The sequence below is a fragment of the Fukomys damarensis genome, unplaced genomic scaffold (genome assembly GCF_012274545.1).
Source record: "Fukomys damarensis isolate Sample0158 unplaced genomic scaffold, DMR_v1.0_HiC HiC_scaffold_24, whole genome shotgun sequence".
NCBI classification, from domain to species: Eukaryota; Metazoa; Chordata; class Mammalia; order Rodentia; family Bathyergidae; genus Fukomys; species Fukomys damarensis.
Genome location: NW_022900936.1, coordinates 49,701,739 through 49,716,538, shown reverse-complemented (window position 1 = coordinate 49,716,538; position 14,800 = coordinate 49,701,739). Strand labels below are relative to the sequence as shown.

Sequence of the window (14,800 nt, the reverse complement as noted above, 5' to 3'; positions counted from 1 at the left end):
CTGTGATTTTTATTATAATAAAGCTTCTAAATTTAAATATTCACTAATTTGAACATACCTTATGCTCTTCCTTGTGTTTGCTTTCTCTTCATTTCCCCATGATACAAGAAAGTACTAAGAACTGGAGAGAGTACTTTGGAAAGAATCAGCAGTAGTAACAAGAAGAAAATGATTTCTTTTTGTCCTCTTCTTTCCTCAGCATTTTTATGTTTTCAAGTAAGGAATAATACATTATTGAAAGAATTCATATACCAAGAACTTTCAAAAAATAGAATGAACATATAAATCTTATTTTATTTTATATAAATTAAAAGGATGGTATAACTTTGTAGTTTTACCCATCAAAACATTAAGGCTCAGAGAACTTAAAGAACTCATTCAGGGTTACTCAGAAAGTTAATGTACATTACCCTACATTTCACTCAAATTTCTAGTCAACTCATAATTGCAAAATGTGGAACACAGAGTAGACAAAATAGAAAAAAATGGAGCTTGGTTTTCTTATGATCCTATAACTAGCATTTCCTTCAATACAGCAAAAGATCTCTTAAGAAAAGAGAGGGCATAAATCACATTTACAAGAATCACAGTATTGAAAGACAGTCTTATTTTTTAAGGAAGCACTAATGATACATCCATAGGTAAAAGATTATTGCCCATGTTTTGAAGTAATATTTTGCTATTCCAATAATTGTGTGACTGATATCCAACTCTACAGAATATACTCCTCTTTAGAGTAAAAATATCAAAACTATGCCAGCAAGCCTACCAGCTGTGTTATTAATCTTTTTACCATGTACATATTAGTGACTATTTAATTTATGCCTACTTATTATAAGGTACTGCATGGCACATTTAAAACATAAGCTTACAGCTAATCAGAAGTTAATTAAAAACTTTACACTATAATTTCCTGTGCTTGCTTTCATCTGTAGTTTTACAGGAGTAATTATATGATTTTTTACAGTGCAATCTACTTAATTTTTGTGATAAATTATTCTTCAAATCATTCCTGGTGAACAAAAATCAGTCATCTAGTATCAGAAGTGTTTAGTAGAGACACTGAAAGCATGAGACTGATATTAATGCAAGCTTCTTTTTCAGATTGATAAGTTCCATTCTGGAGGAGGCTTTTCTTGACTGGTTAAGTCTTTCTAGACAACAAAGACACACACACACACACACACACACACACACACACACACCAACACAGGCAAGCATGCACACACAGCCACACACAAACATTTATAAGCAACAAAACAAATAGAAACAACTTATTATCAAGCAAGATATCATAGTTTTGAACTCAAGAAAGTTAACATTTTTCAGAGATATTAGTGCTTTTGGCAGAAAAAAACAAATATTTGATAATCACAACGTACTGAAAAAGACTTTAAAGGTTCTGAATTTTAGCAGTTTCTTATATTTAGTGTTATGGCAACTGTGAGATTCATTCTCCTTATCCCTAAGCCTCAAAATAAGTTTTGAGAATCTAGCTAAATATGCTGTCATTCATGAGTTGAAGGATATCTGTGAAACTAGGAAAAAGGACCTTCATGCAAAACACCCCAGAGGTTATGCTCTAGTTTTACTGCTTAGTCCATATGTGAAACACAATGGTTGTTATATCACAGCTGTTCAATTTTGATTTGTTTACTAAGTTAATGAAGTCAGTCTCCCAGATTAGAGAGTAAATTAGTCTTTCCTGTTCTTTACTAATCATAATTAGTCTATCCATATGTGAACAAATGATTTGATTCTTTAAAATTTCTATGATATTCTGGACATGGCTTCATCTGGCTGTGTGATCTTATATCTTGATTCTTATATGGTTATACTATATTGACTTCTTACACTAATTTTGCATCTTTCCAAACAAATGTGCCTTTTCCTCACCTTTCAGATATACCCAAATAGTCATGTCAACCTTACTGAATCCCACATTATAAGTCTTGTCTTTCTAGCTATTCTCTGAACTTGACTTAAAAATTATTCAATATTATTCATTGTAACTCTAAAACACACAAGATTAATTTCTCAATATATACCATCAGAAAAGTCTCATTCTAATTCCAACACGTTTTTACTCTCAATATTTATATTGACTGAAATGTCTCTGCATGTATAGTGGTAGGAACATTTTTGGATCCATATTTTTGGATTATGATTTTTGGATTCAGAACATTGTAAAGGTTAATTTGAATTTTGACACTTAAGTAAATGTGTGATTTATGATGCTTTGACTCATTGTAAAGTAAGAATAATAATGATATCAATTATAATCTTCTATTTTTTGAAAGAACATATTAAAAATGCCTAACAAAGTGCAAACAATTATTACCCACTATTTGAAAATCACTCAACATTGAAACCCTAAGATTACTAACTAGGCTTATTGTTTTTCTTAAATTATCATGCCTCTTCATCCTCCACTGGACTCTGTACACAAATGACACAATAAATATTGTCACAACATTTATCTTTTCATGGGCTCTAAAAAAGGGCATCAGACATATTTACTGATAGTGGGATGGGAAAGAATTCACAAAGAACTAAGGATATTAAAGTAAAGAACTAAGGATTTTATAATATAATGTTTTCAATAAAGTATTGCAATAAAATCCTCACTTTCAAGGCTTACTGATTCACTATCTATAATATAGCAATCCAGATCTTACACAAAATTTATATTTCATGTTGTTCTTTCAAAAAAAATGCTCTAGTGGCTAGTGGTTTCTTATACTGCTAACAATAGAAACTTATATTGGAGTATTCCAGTAAAATTAAATGACTTACTATATACTATGTTGTAAAATAGAACAGCTACTATATTTTCAAAGCAGAACTACTCTAATTTTTAGTTATGAGTTTAATAATTTCTTAAAAGTGTGTTCAGTTGTTAAACTGTGTCACCCCCAGAGTAATGACTATACTTGTTCTTTCTGTCCATTAGTGCTTCTCTCCACTCAAACATTTTGTGTCCCACTGGCTCTTCAAGAAGTTGTTTGATCACAAAACAAGTTGATCTGGCATAATGTCATAATTATCAGCGGTTTGAACTCAGGTTAGTTAAAATACTTATTCTACTTTATTATTGTTCAATATTCTGTGCTACAATTAACCAAATAAACTAAATACAGTGCCATAATCACAACATCCATCATACTACACACATCAAATGATGATACAGCGAGGAAAGGAACTATTTCCTTTATCACTCGTGGCAATAAGAGCACATTTTTGCCAGAAGCTATAAAATATCTCTGGACAAACCAAAAGTTATTAATTCAGAAGAAGCATAGCACAGATGCTATTCATATTAGTACCACCCTTTGCCTCCTCATTTCTATTTGTTCCTCATTTACATTTAGTTTACTAAGCTCTACCTTTGGTGGTGATTATTATGTAAGCAGAACCATTTATTCATTTTCTCTGACACAATTTCTTCATCTCTAAAAATAACTACTCTTATTTGACAATGCGAAGTAGGAAGAAAAGGGGGAAGTGGGAAGTGGGAGGGATAGGGGAAAGGAAACAAGGGAAAAAAAACAAAAAAAAATGGAAATAAAGTTTTTGTAAATAGGGAAGGGAGGAAGGGGTGAAGGGAGGGCAAGGTATGGGGAAAAATGAGAACCAAGATCTGTCATGTAAAGGTGCAAGTTCCCAATGATGAATGTAACTGTACTGTATGCCTAAAATGTACCAATAAACTCAATGAGGGGAAAAAAATAAATAAATTTTACTTCCAGGGGGAGGGGATAACCACTCTTACTTCAGAGGCTTGGTACAAAAAGATAACATAAATAAGAAAGCTAATACCGAAAAGCAATATTTTAAGTAGAATCTGGGTAACTCAACAATATTTAATCAGATCATATGATCACAGGCAAATATTAAAGAAAAAATTTGCTCTAAGAATAGTTTCTACTATCTATCATTGATCTCCAGGTTTAAAATGCAACTAAACAGTGCCTAACCCCCTGAATCCTCTTCCTCTATATTTTATCTGATGTAAATCCCCTTTTATTTCTTATTTTCAGCAAATATACTTTCCATACATTCACCAAACTATATTGATCCTTCATTTACACTCCCATAGCAACATCTTCACTTTAGGCCACAACTGCTAGGGATGATAACCAGCTGTGAAGATGTGGTGGATTAACTTAATGGTTAACGTGGAAATACACAGCTGAATTGAATCAACATGGTTTGGGCATGGAAGACCCACCTGAGGACTGCTGCCAAAGTCACAAAGAGAGAATTGGGTGGGGGGAGATCCTGGGCTGTTGATTTTATACTGGAAGTTTGCTGAGGTTGGTTTTCCTAATGTGAACTTGGCAGTTTTCATCAGAGGAGGAGCTCCAGGGCCTTGCTGTCACTGGCAATGGCTGCTGATTTAGTAGGGGGAGCTCTAATCTTCACCAGTAGTGTCACTTCCTGGCACTAGTACAGATCTCTCAGCCTGGTGGCACAAATCTTTCACCCCACCAATGCAGATTTTCTGGCTTTCACCACTGGCCTTTGGGCCTTCCTGGTGCAGATCCTCCATTAAGACTTGCATAAGACATTTCCTTGGGCTCTAGGTCTCTGGATGGACTCTGGAAGACATGGTCGAGGTCTCTAGGCCTTCAGGGGAACATGTGTTGGACACTACTATGGGATGCAGGCCCTTGGCTGGATTCTTTAAGTCTCTAGTATGTGGCTAATGTCTGGCACTCCTCTGCATTTGACTTTTTGGATGAATATTATAAAATAATCCTATAAATTGAGTGTCCTGTATTAAATCTATTTCCTTGCAAAACCCTGACTACAACAGAAGATGACTGCCATCTGTGTGTAACACAAGATTAAACTGTTACTATTTGCCTCTAGATATCCTCTAGAAGCTGGTTCCTGCATGGAACATGGAAGGCTTTCTCTGGATGTTTGCTGGACTTAATAGTTTAGAAGTAGCATGAATAGGTATTAAAACAAATTTATCACTGGATGGGTGGATTAATTCCAAAATTCAAATATATCCGTCTAAATAATTTATCCAACCAATCAGTTTATTCAGCTTCATTTCATAGTTGGATCATTTTGGCTGAAGTTTAGATAAGGTATTTCCTCAAACAAGTATCCTCAGAGGGATAATTGGGTTCTTTTATGGTAGATGCACAGTATGTAGACTGTTCCAAAATTTTTCTGAGTTAAAGTGGTCTCATCAATATTTTGTGATATAGAATTTAGAGGATGAAATTGAAAATATTACTTATATAGCACAGAGAACTATTAAGCTTTTTCATTTTTATTTTAAAAAATAAAAATGTTGCAGATGTTCTATATATTTTGAATAATAAAGGAAACTTGTGCTTCTAGAGCCAAAACAAAAGGTAAACTTTTAATATTGCACATTAGGATCACAAGTATCTTCTGTGTTTGTATTTTATTTTCTAGGCATTGTGCTATTTGTAGGATGAAGGAATTTCAGGAACTCTGACACTAAATTTCAGGGAAACATAACACTAACCCACTACTATCCAATTTCTCCCAAAGAACAACTTAGACATTGATATTTGACAGAGGCAGCCACAGCACTCTATGAACTATTCCTTCCTCTTGGCTCATTAAGCATTATCTGCCTATTATACTGACTTTAGTCCTTTCAACTGTAAAGGCCTATTTGAGAAGCCAAGATTAGAGAGAAAAATTCTCTTCAAAATCTGCAAATGAGCAAGAGCTATGATAATTTTTTAAAACTCAGAATCCACATCAAGAACTGCTGTGCTCATATGAAGACACATCATCAAAAAAGTATGAATTAATGTAAGTTTAGATGTTCATGAATAGGACATAAATTGAGTTTCATGACAATAAATTGTTCTAGAATTTTAAAGAACTAATATAAAAATGGTAACAAAGAATGCATATCTGTATATTTTAAAGCTGTAGCTAAATGACTTGATCATTATGTTCCTCAAAGTATTCTAAAAGAGAATAGGTAGTAATTCTTACTTTTTTTCTCCTACAACTTTGAACTAAACTTTTTCTTTATATAAATCCTTTTCTATCTTTTTAAAAAGATTTTTTAAAAACAAGAAAATCACCTTACTGCTTTCTTTTCACTGGATTCATGGAAGTGGAGGAGAAAGCACTAGGAATTTCATGAGTGTCTTCTAAGTGTAGATCACTATATAAGGTGCAACACATATTAAATTATATTTAATTAATACCACACAGCTAAAAGGTATGCTTTATAGGCCCTACTTAATAATGAGATTACTGAGATACATGGATGCTAAACAATTTGCCTAAACGTATATATTTGGTATAATCTATGTCAATCTTGTGATAACTGATGTTAAGGCTGTCTAATGGTACTCCATGTTGCTAATAATATATTTTGTGAACAAAGACAATTACTGTCTCATGCATATCCTTGGTATAACAACATTCACTTTCCTTTTAAATCACGTCTGATATCTTTTATCTTATATTTAAAACAACTCCAAAGTGTATGTTGTAACTGTGTAAGCAACCTCTACTCACTTTTTTAAGAAAATAGATATTAAAAAAGGAAAATGAAAATTGAAAGAAGAGACAAAGGAAAAAGGCTTGTTTATGTTTGTTTGCTTCTAGGCCCTTTATACCCCACATCCCTTATAGGCACGTTAAATCCATAAGTAGCTTAGTTTAAAATGAATTTAGAGAAACAAAAATTTCAAAATTGATTTTGGGTAAGACATGTAAGATCTTTCACCTTAAAAAACAAATATATAGACTGAGGCCTGCCCTTCTCCTGTGAAATGGACCATCCTTTCACCTGCAAAAATGAGTAATTATCTTTTTCCCTGCAGGTGTACCATGACTTATTACTATAAACCAAATGCAAATATTTTCAGATTCACAAATTCCACAGATTTCCACCACCAAAAACACATAAATATTTCCAGCTCTAGATTATATTGTGCCTCTCTCTTGAGGGACTGCAATCTACTGCTTTGAGTGTGTACTCTAAATTCCACCTAACGAACATCTTTATGTCTCTTTAAAAACTAATAAAATAATTGGTAAATTTGCATAAATTTCAAAACAACTTTTGAATTTGTACTTATAAAAAGGGATTTATCACCTTAATCTTATAAGACATATATGTATCTCCAGAAAACTAGAATAATTAATCTATAGCTATACAAGGTACAAAGTAGGCACTCAACAAATGTTCATTTTGAGGTATAAAACTAAATCCTATATTTAGTATTTTACCTTGCTCAAAATGTAACTATGTGATACCATATTTATATATCATATTATTTTATTCATTCTCCAGGAAAATTTAATTTCTCATAATTACCTACTTAGTTTGACTACAATACACTATTAAGTATCAGTCTTGCAGCACCCAGTTCAACTGGAAAATTGAGACTCCTCTGGGACTACTTATGATTTCTAGTTTTCTGTATTTTTTAAAATTCCCTATGGGAAATTTTATTACTGTCTCTTCCAAGGTCTAAGAAAATTTGGCTCTTTATATTCATTTTTTTTGCTTCTGGACTTTCCATGTCAAAATGGCTCTTGAAACATCACAGAGTTATTATGCTATGTGTAACTCAGTTGGGGGCATTCCCTTTACCAATTATGAAGATGACTGTAGTGAAGGCTTCTTTTTGCTTACCATCTCTTTTTTCCCAACAGTGCTCTGAAACCAGTAGTGCTTCATTCATTTCTGTTCTTTTTTCATTTTTATTTGTTGTCTTATATAGACTGTGTTTATTCCAATTTGCTCTCAAAGGCATCAATGAAAATAATTGGTGTCAATCTGAATGTGACTTAAAAATCAAATTGACCATATAATTTATGCACATTTTATTATTAGTCCTTACCCTGCAGATACACTGGAATTTTTGGGAAAAGAACAATGTATTAACTCTTCAAGGAAAGAGACATGGAAATTGATAAGCAAGTTCTATTTGTAAGAAGAAAAGAAAATGATAGAAAAGAAGTAATAACTGGAAAATTGTACATGAGAATGTAAGGAAATGTGGTAGCATTTGGTGAAAAAAATTAGAAATAAGGAAAATTTCCATTTCTAACCTGTAGCATTTTTTTCTACAGTAAATACATAGGAAATGAGAAGAACTAAAAATGAAATTGAATATCATATTAAACAATGCTTTTGTCCTACATATACAGTATTCCTTTTTAAAAAACTGTTAATCCCTCATATTTGTATTTAGCCATAGCTAAATATTAAACCTACCTGAAACTAAAGTAAATGAGTCCATCTATTTCACACTGTAAGTGGGAAGGTGAGGCTAAGGAAATAAGAGAAAAGAAAAAATGTGAAAATGGAAAAAAATGGAAACAAAGGCTTTGTAAATAGGGAAGGGTGAAGTAGGTAAAGGGAGGGCAAGGATTTGGGGAAAAAAATAGGAACCAAGACCTGTCATGTAAAGGTACAAGATCCCAGTGATAAATGTGATTGTATTGTTTGCTTTAAATGTACCAATATACTTAATGGGGGAAAAAAAAGCAAATTGAGTCTAATGAATCAAATCAACATGGTAAAATGAAAACAACCACAAACACATCATATGAAAAAATCCAATTCCTTAACTATCACAATCTACCATATTAGGAAACTTTGCTCTCTTACATAAATGTGAACTGTCATTATTTTTTTTTCTTTTTAATCCCAGGGTAGTGCAGACTGATTGAAAGAAGCACATCTGTTTGAGTGCAGATTTGAGGAGAAATGGTGTCATATAAATCCTCTCAGCTGTTTCTTAAGGAGAATTAACTTCAAAGCATTTTGAGTATTTAAATTCTTACCCTAAAGCTAGCCAACACACATAGTGCACCATCCGAGGAATTGAAATCTAATTTTAAATTGGAAAACCGGAAAGACTGCATTTTAATATTCTTAAAATCAAAACAGTTACCTCTTCAATCCCTTTATTATCTCTCTTACCCTTAAAAAGCCAAGTAAAAATAATTTTTAAAACACATGGGATTTACATTAGAACTCACATTTGATGAATGTAAAGACCTTCTTAAGGAAGAAAGAGCACAGCCATACATTAGTAGGAGGAAATGAGAATGAAACACATTATTTATTAATGTTGAGTCAGCATCAATATGACACATAATCAGACCTCTCAAAATAATCAGCTAAAGGACAATTATTTTGATACTTTTAATCATTAGATCACTTCATTTGTTCAAATCATAGCAAAGAAAATAACTCTTCCCTGATAAAAATTTCTCCATTCCCAAGGTACTAAAATGATTCAGTATCAATGTCTCAAAAATATTTACAAAAGAGGGAAGAAATCATATTTTGCATGCCTAAGAGAATATGTAATAAAATGGCATAAGTGTTTTACACTAATTAAAATTACTGCTACTACTTCAAAGGCACAATTTTAAAAACCAATGGGGAACAAAGGAAGTAACATTTTAAAAAATACATCCTAAAAAGCTAAGCACTTTACATGCTTCCTCATTAAACTTTCATGACAAATACAGAGAGTATAATTATCTCAATTTCCTGGGTTAACAAAACAAAATAAAAGAAAACTGAAGTTGGGAGTGGTGGCCCAAAACTATAATCCCAGAACACTGGGAGGCTGAGGCAGAAGGATCATAAGTTTGAGCTAAGTTTGGGCAACTTAGCAACTTAGGGAGACCCTATCCCCAAATTAAAAATAAATAAAGATCTGGCAATATAGTTAAGTGGAAAGGTCTTAGCCTCCATCCCTGGGACACACACACACACAGGATACCAAGTAACATGTTCAAGGTAGCAGTTTTTAAGTGATCAAGCTGGGATTTGTATTCATTAACATTCTTTATCATCTTTTCACTATACATAGTTCATTTCATTCAACAGTTATTTACTAAATACCTAGTTCATTCATTTCAATCAACAATTATTTACCAAATATCTGTTTTTCATCCATATTGTATACTTGACCCAAGACAGTGAAAATAAGGGGAACTGTTTGTCATCAAGAAACAGAGGGATTTAGCTCAGCAGTTCGGTGGCCTGCCTTGCAAGCGCAAGGACCTGAGTTCAATCCCCGGTACAAAAAAAGAAAGAAAAGAAACAGAGAAATTAGTTAAAGAACCCCAATCCCTAAGAAAATATTATTCAGTGAAAGTAAAATACTACACATTCTACAGGATTTAATAATAGGTTGGGAAGGGGTGGAGTGGGGACAGAGGGAGTACTGTAATCATGAAAATTCCTGGGAAAAATTACTGGACCTGAAGAATGAGCTAGGCAACTGAAACATGAGCACTGCAAGTACCTTCAAAGTTAAAAAAAAATGTGCATAAAAACATTGGGTGGAGTGGGCCTGGGAAAATTTTGGGAAAATAACAGATGTTTAATAAAGCTGAAGTTTAGGAACAAAGGTGGTAAAGAAGAGATGAAGAACACTAGGAAATTAGGCAAAGAATTCATTTCAATGAGCTTTTAATATGGCTCATTTTAAGAATTTTAGACTTTATATTAGAGGTTATGAGATGCTAATGGAACATTTTAAGCAAGTGGTAACATGGTAAGATTTGAATTTTCTAAAAATTACTTTATCTATGTTAGGAGAATAAATTGTATAACATTAAAGAGAAATGTGAGCAGATGAGTTACATATGCACAGGAATGGAGAAAATGTTCTGAGAAGCAAGGGCTACCTAGGAATTGGGTCAGCAGACTTTACTAACAGGATGTAATGGGTAGAGCTATGTTGAAGTTAATTCAGGATACTGGTCTATAAATTGGTTAGATGGTGGTACTACAAACTGCAAACAGAGAAAAAGTAACATTATGGCACAATTTCATATGAATAACATTGCTACTATTACACTTGATCTTAGCCAAAAGGCCGAGAAGCGATTACATTGCTACTATTAAGAACAATGACGACTAGTTGTTGAACACTATGTGGCAGACACCGAGCTAAGTGCTTCATATAATTTATGATATAATCACTGTACAGATATCCTATCATATATGTAAATTTTCTCAAATGTAATACCTCTGAAGTGATGCTGGTGCTGGTGCTGGTTGTTGCTTGAGGTTTTCTTGGTATACTGAGACAGGGTCTTGGCATGTGCCCCAGACTGACTGTAACAAACTTAACAATCTTCCTAATTCAGTAACCCAGAGCACATGAATTACAGGTGTGTGGCACCTTCCTTAGACATAGTTATTTTTATTATCCCAAGGCAAGAATTCAAATCTGAAAAGTTGATCAATTTCATACAGCTGCTATATATCAGTGGGAACTGAATAGGATGTAAGAAAGAAATTAATGAGAAATTAAAGGTTAACACTTGGGAAAAGATAGCTCAAACCATGGCCAAGTCTCCCCTTAGTGGTTTAAAAGTTATATAGAGATATTTTAGCCAATTTATTCTTCAATAAAAACAGTGGCGAGGACAGTCCCCATGACCTTTTTGAAAGAGAATGAGCAAGGTCACACTGAGAATGACAGAACAAAGAATAAGGAGCAGGCAGAAAGTGATAAAAATAAACTGAATTTGGAGACAAGTGAAAGAATTCAAAGATTGCCCCAAAGAACATTATGCAGCACATTTTAACACAATATAGGTAGATAATACATCAGGTACCTGGTGTCTTACCTGGCTGTCTTAAAAAGTACAAAGCTACAATACAGAAAATGAAATTTAAAGAGGCAAAGTCAAAATATTATACATACTTGCTTCAGACTCCAAAATATTTCAATTATTCTATAGTTTAACCATATAACCTACCGAACAGCAGTACACCCTAGGAGATTAATGTCCTCTGTAAAGTCTACTGCTGTTCATTTATGATTGCATTAAGACAACCCATTGTTAAAATATAATGAACATATGTTTTTGACAAAAATTTTATAAGGATGATTTAAAAAAGAGAAGGCACAGAGGGAAAAATTGTGATAGGAAAAATACAGCACATAATTCTATCAGTAATAAATAGCAGGTCATAGATTCAAGTAAGTCTAATTTATCTATAGTCACTTTATTCAACATGTTTATCCTTATAATTTTCAGAGAACAAATAAATGTTTTAAATATTTCCATGTCTACCATAAATGTGGCTTTGAGGATTGTCAGCAAGATGTTTTCTTATGAATGAAAGATGTATTCAGTGGCCAGAAATCTTCATGTCTTATGTAAAAGCTGGTCTTGAAGAATTTATTGTTTGATGTTCTCTGCTCAACTGTATATAATTTCTTCCTTTTTCTCCCATTTACTTTCAAAGCACAGTCCAAGAGAGGCATATCAGATGTGTTTGCCTCAGGAAAACTATATTCTATAGATCTTTTGAAAAAAAACTCCATCTCAACTAATCAATCCCTAAAACTTTTGTGGAAGCAAAATGAAGGAGGCGAGTAATTTGTATTTATTAAGAAAAAGCAAATGTAGGCACTTTACTGAAGTCTCTGAGTAAATAAGCTCTGGAAAAAATGGGCATTCACCAACCATTTAAACATGCTCTCTAGATAGGACCGGGTAATACTCTCAGGCAACTGGACTTTCAATTAATGCAAAACAGTACTTTTGAGGGCAGCCAAAACTATCTAAGATGGCAAGTCTTGTTAATAATGCTCTAGCAACAATATCTCTTGAGTCAGCTCTAATCTCACTGCTGAGACTCTCAGGTCAGACCGTACACACCTTTTGTTCTTATCTTCACCACAGCTTCCTAACTGCCTTCAACTTCATTCTCTGTGAACACATTAAACACTAGCAACAGAATTATTCTTCTCAAACACAAATTAGGTCATTCCACTGTTTTGGTCAAAGCCTCTGAAGTATTTCCAATGTATATAAAATAAGATGAAACACTTTGGCCTAGACGTCAGATCCTTCTTCAATTTAACTATAACTTAAGCATTCGAGATATATATATATATCTTCCACTACACTCTAATCCTTACATAGCTTGTTTCTTACAAATAAACACAACCATATACACACATAGCATTCTCTATTTCAGTTCCCCAAATACTCGCTGAGCATTCTCAAATCTGATGCTTTCTGTTTTTAGCAGCCCTCTCATCCTTCATAGGTCATCTGTATAACAAGGCTACCCAATTCACCTCAGTTAAAACAAATTTTATTTCTTTTCCAATCTCAAAATACTGCGAATATGCATCTCTTCAAATTCTTTCACTATTATCTGAAACTGTTTCTGTTAATTACTGGATTTTAATGGCAGGACTGCATCTAATTTATTTATGTTTATCTTTCTCCCCTAATCAGTATTGTACATGTTTTGCATACAACAAGCATTAAATTTGCTAAATTAAACTAAATAACATTTGATAAATAACATCATAGACATTACAATTTTATGCCTAAATAAGCTATTTATTACACCATTTTCCTGTTCAGTAACTACAAAATCTCAGCAAAAAGAATTTCACATACTATTTTCTGATTTGTATTTGAATAAAATAAGACTGTAATTATAAGGAAGCTTATAATGATCAAATACATACTGCAATAAGGATACAGTATAAACACATTATTTAATTCACATTAAGACTGCTAAATAGTAAATACAGAGTTTTGACACTATTTTATCCATAACTACAAACAACCGGCAGGAACTTATAAATTCTCTTATTTTACAGATGTCAACTTAAGGTAAGAGTGGAGCAGACATACACAGCATTCATCTAATATGTGTCAGAACAGGAAACAGATTAAATGTGTTTGAGTCTACACTAGTCCTAGTCTATGGCACAATGGACCAGGTTTACAAAATTGGAATGATGAAAGAAGATAGACAAACTATTTTGTATTCTTAGTTAGAAGTAAATATAAACAAAAATTCTTGAAATACTGTACAGGTGTACTTCTCAATAGCTGTCTAAACAATATTTAACCTAACCCATAGAGCAATGGTGGCAGACCTATGGCACATGTGCTACAGTGGGCACACAAAGTCCTCTGTCTTCGCAGGAGTCCAGTTGCTCCAACATAGCCCCAGCAACTGAATGCCAGGTAACAGTGCAAATAGGGGCCGAGTGCACGCTTAGGAAGGGAGTACTGGCACCAGGTGATGACATCACGAGCAATTTGGGCACTTGGTCTCTAAAAGGTTCACCACCACTGCTACAGAGTGTTATCAGATATATTTAAAATCACAATAATTAAAAAATATAATTTTCACTGATACATACTTAACATCATTGACTATATAAAGCTGTTAAGAAATTTAATCCTCAGAACACTGAAGTAATATTATACATATTTTACAGGTGAGGAAACACAAAACAAGGTATTATCAACCTGTCCAAGATGACAGGGTTACAATAATTGATGTTATAATTTTGATTTAAAACTAGGTCTGTTTAAGTGACAATTTCTATTTCTCAACTACAAGCACAAATTCATAGAATTCAGGCAAAATTGCAACACCAGATTTACTGAATTTAGATATTTTGTCATTGTTTACTATTTGATGAGGAGTGTATATATAGAATGGATTCATGACCATTTACTTTAAAATATTTTTAAAAAATTCTATTCATATTTTGATACATCTATCAGGTGTTATTGTGAATCTAATATAAAATGTTAAACATGCTGGTGAACATTTATAATATTTTTATTCACACAGTCTCCCAAAATTTCCAAAATTAGGTGATTTGGGAAAATTTTTCTTAAACTAAATAGTATAAACATTATTTTCTTTCTGCTTATGTTGACTTATGATGTTGTATGTAAGTTATTTTCTCTTCTGAAGAGCATAGCACTTAACACTAAATCATCTCATGGTAAAAGAAACAATGTG

At 32.9% G+C, this 14,800-nt stretch overlaps 1 protein-coding gene and 1 pseudogene across 2 annotated transcripts in view; both read right to left on the bottom strand.

Moving 5' to 3' along the window:
* Alcam (activated leukocyte cell adhesion molecule) overlaps nt 1-14,800 on the bottom strand; it is a 194,887-nt gene that overhangs the window by 151,958 nt on the left and 28,129 nt on the right. The window lies entirely within an intron of this gene.
* LOC117283296 lies at nt 10,764-10,883 on the bottom strand (annotated as a pseudogene).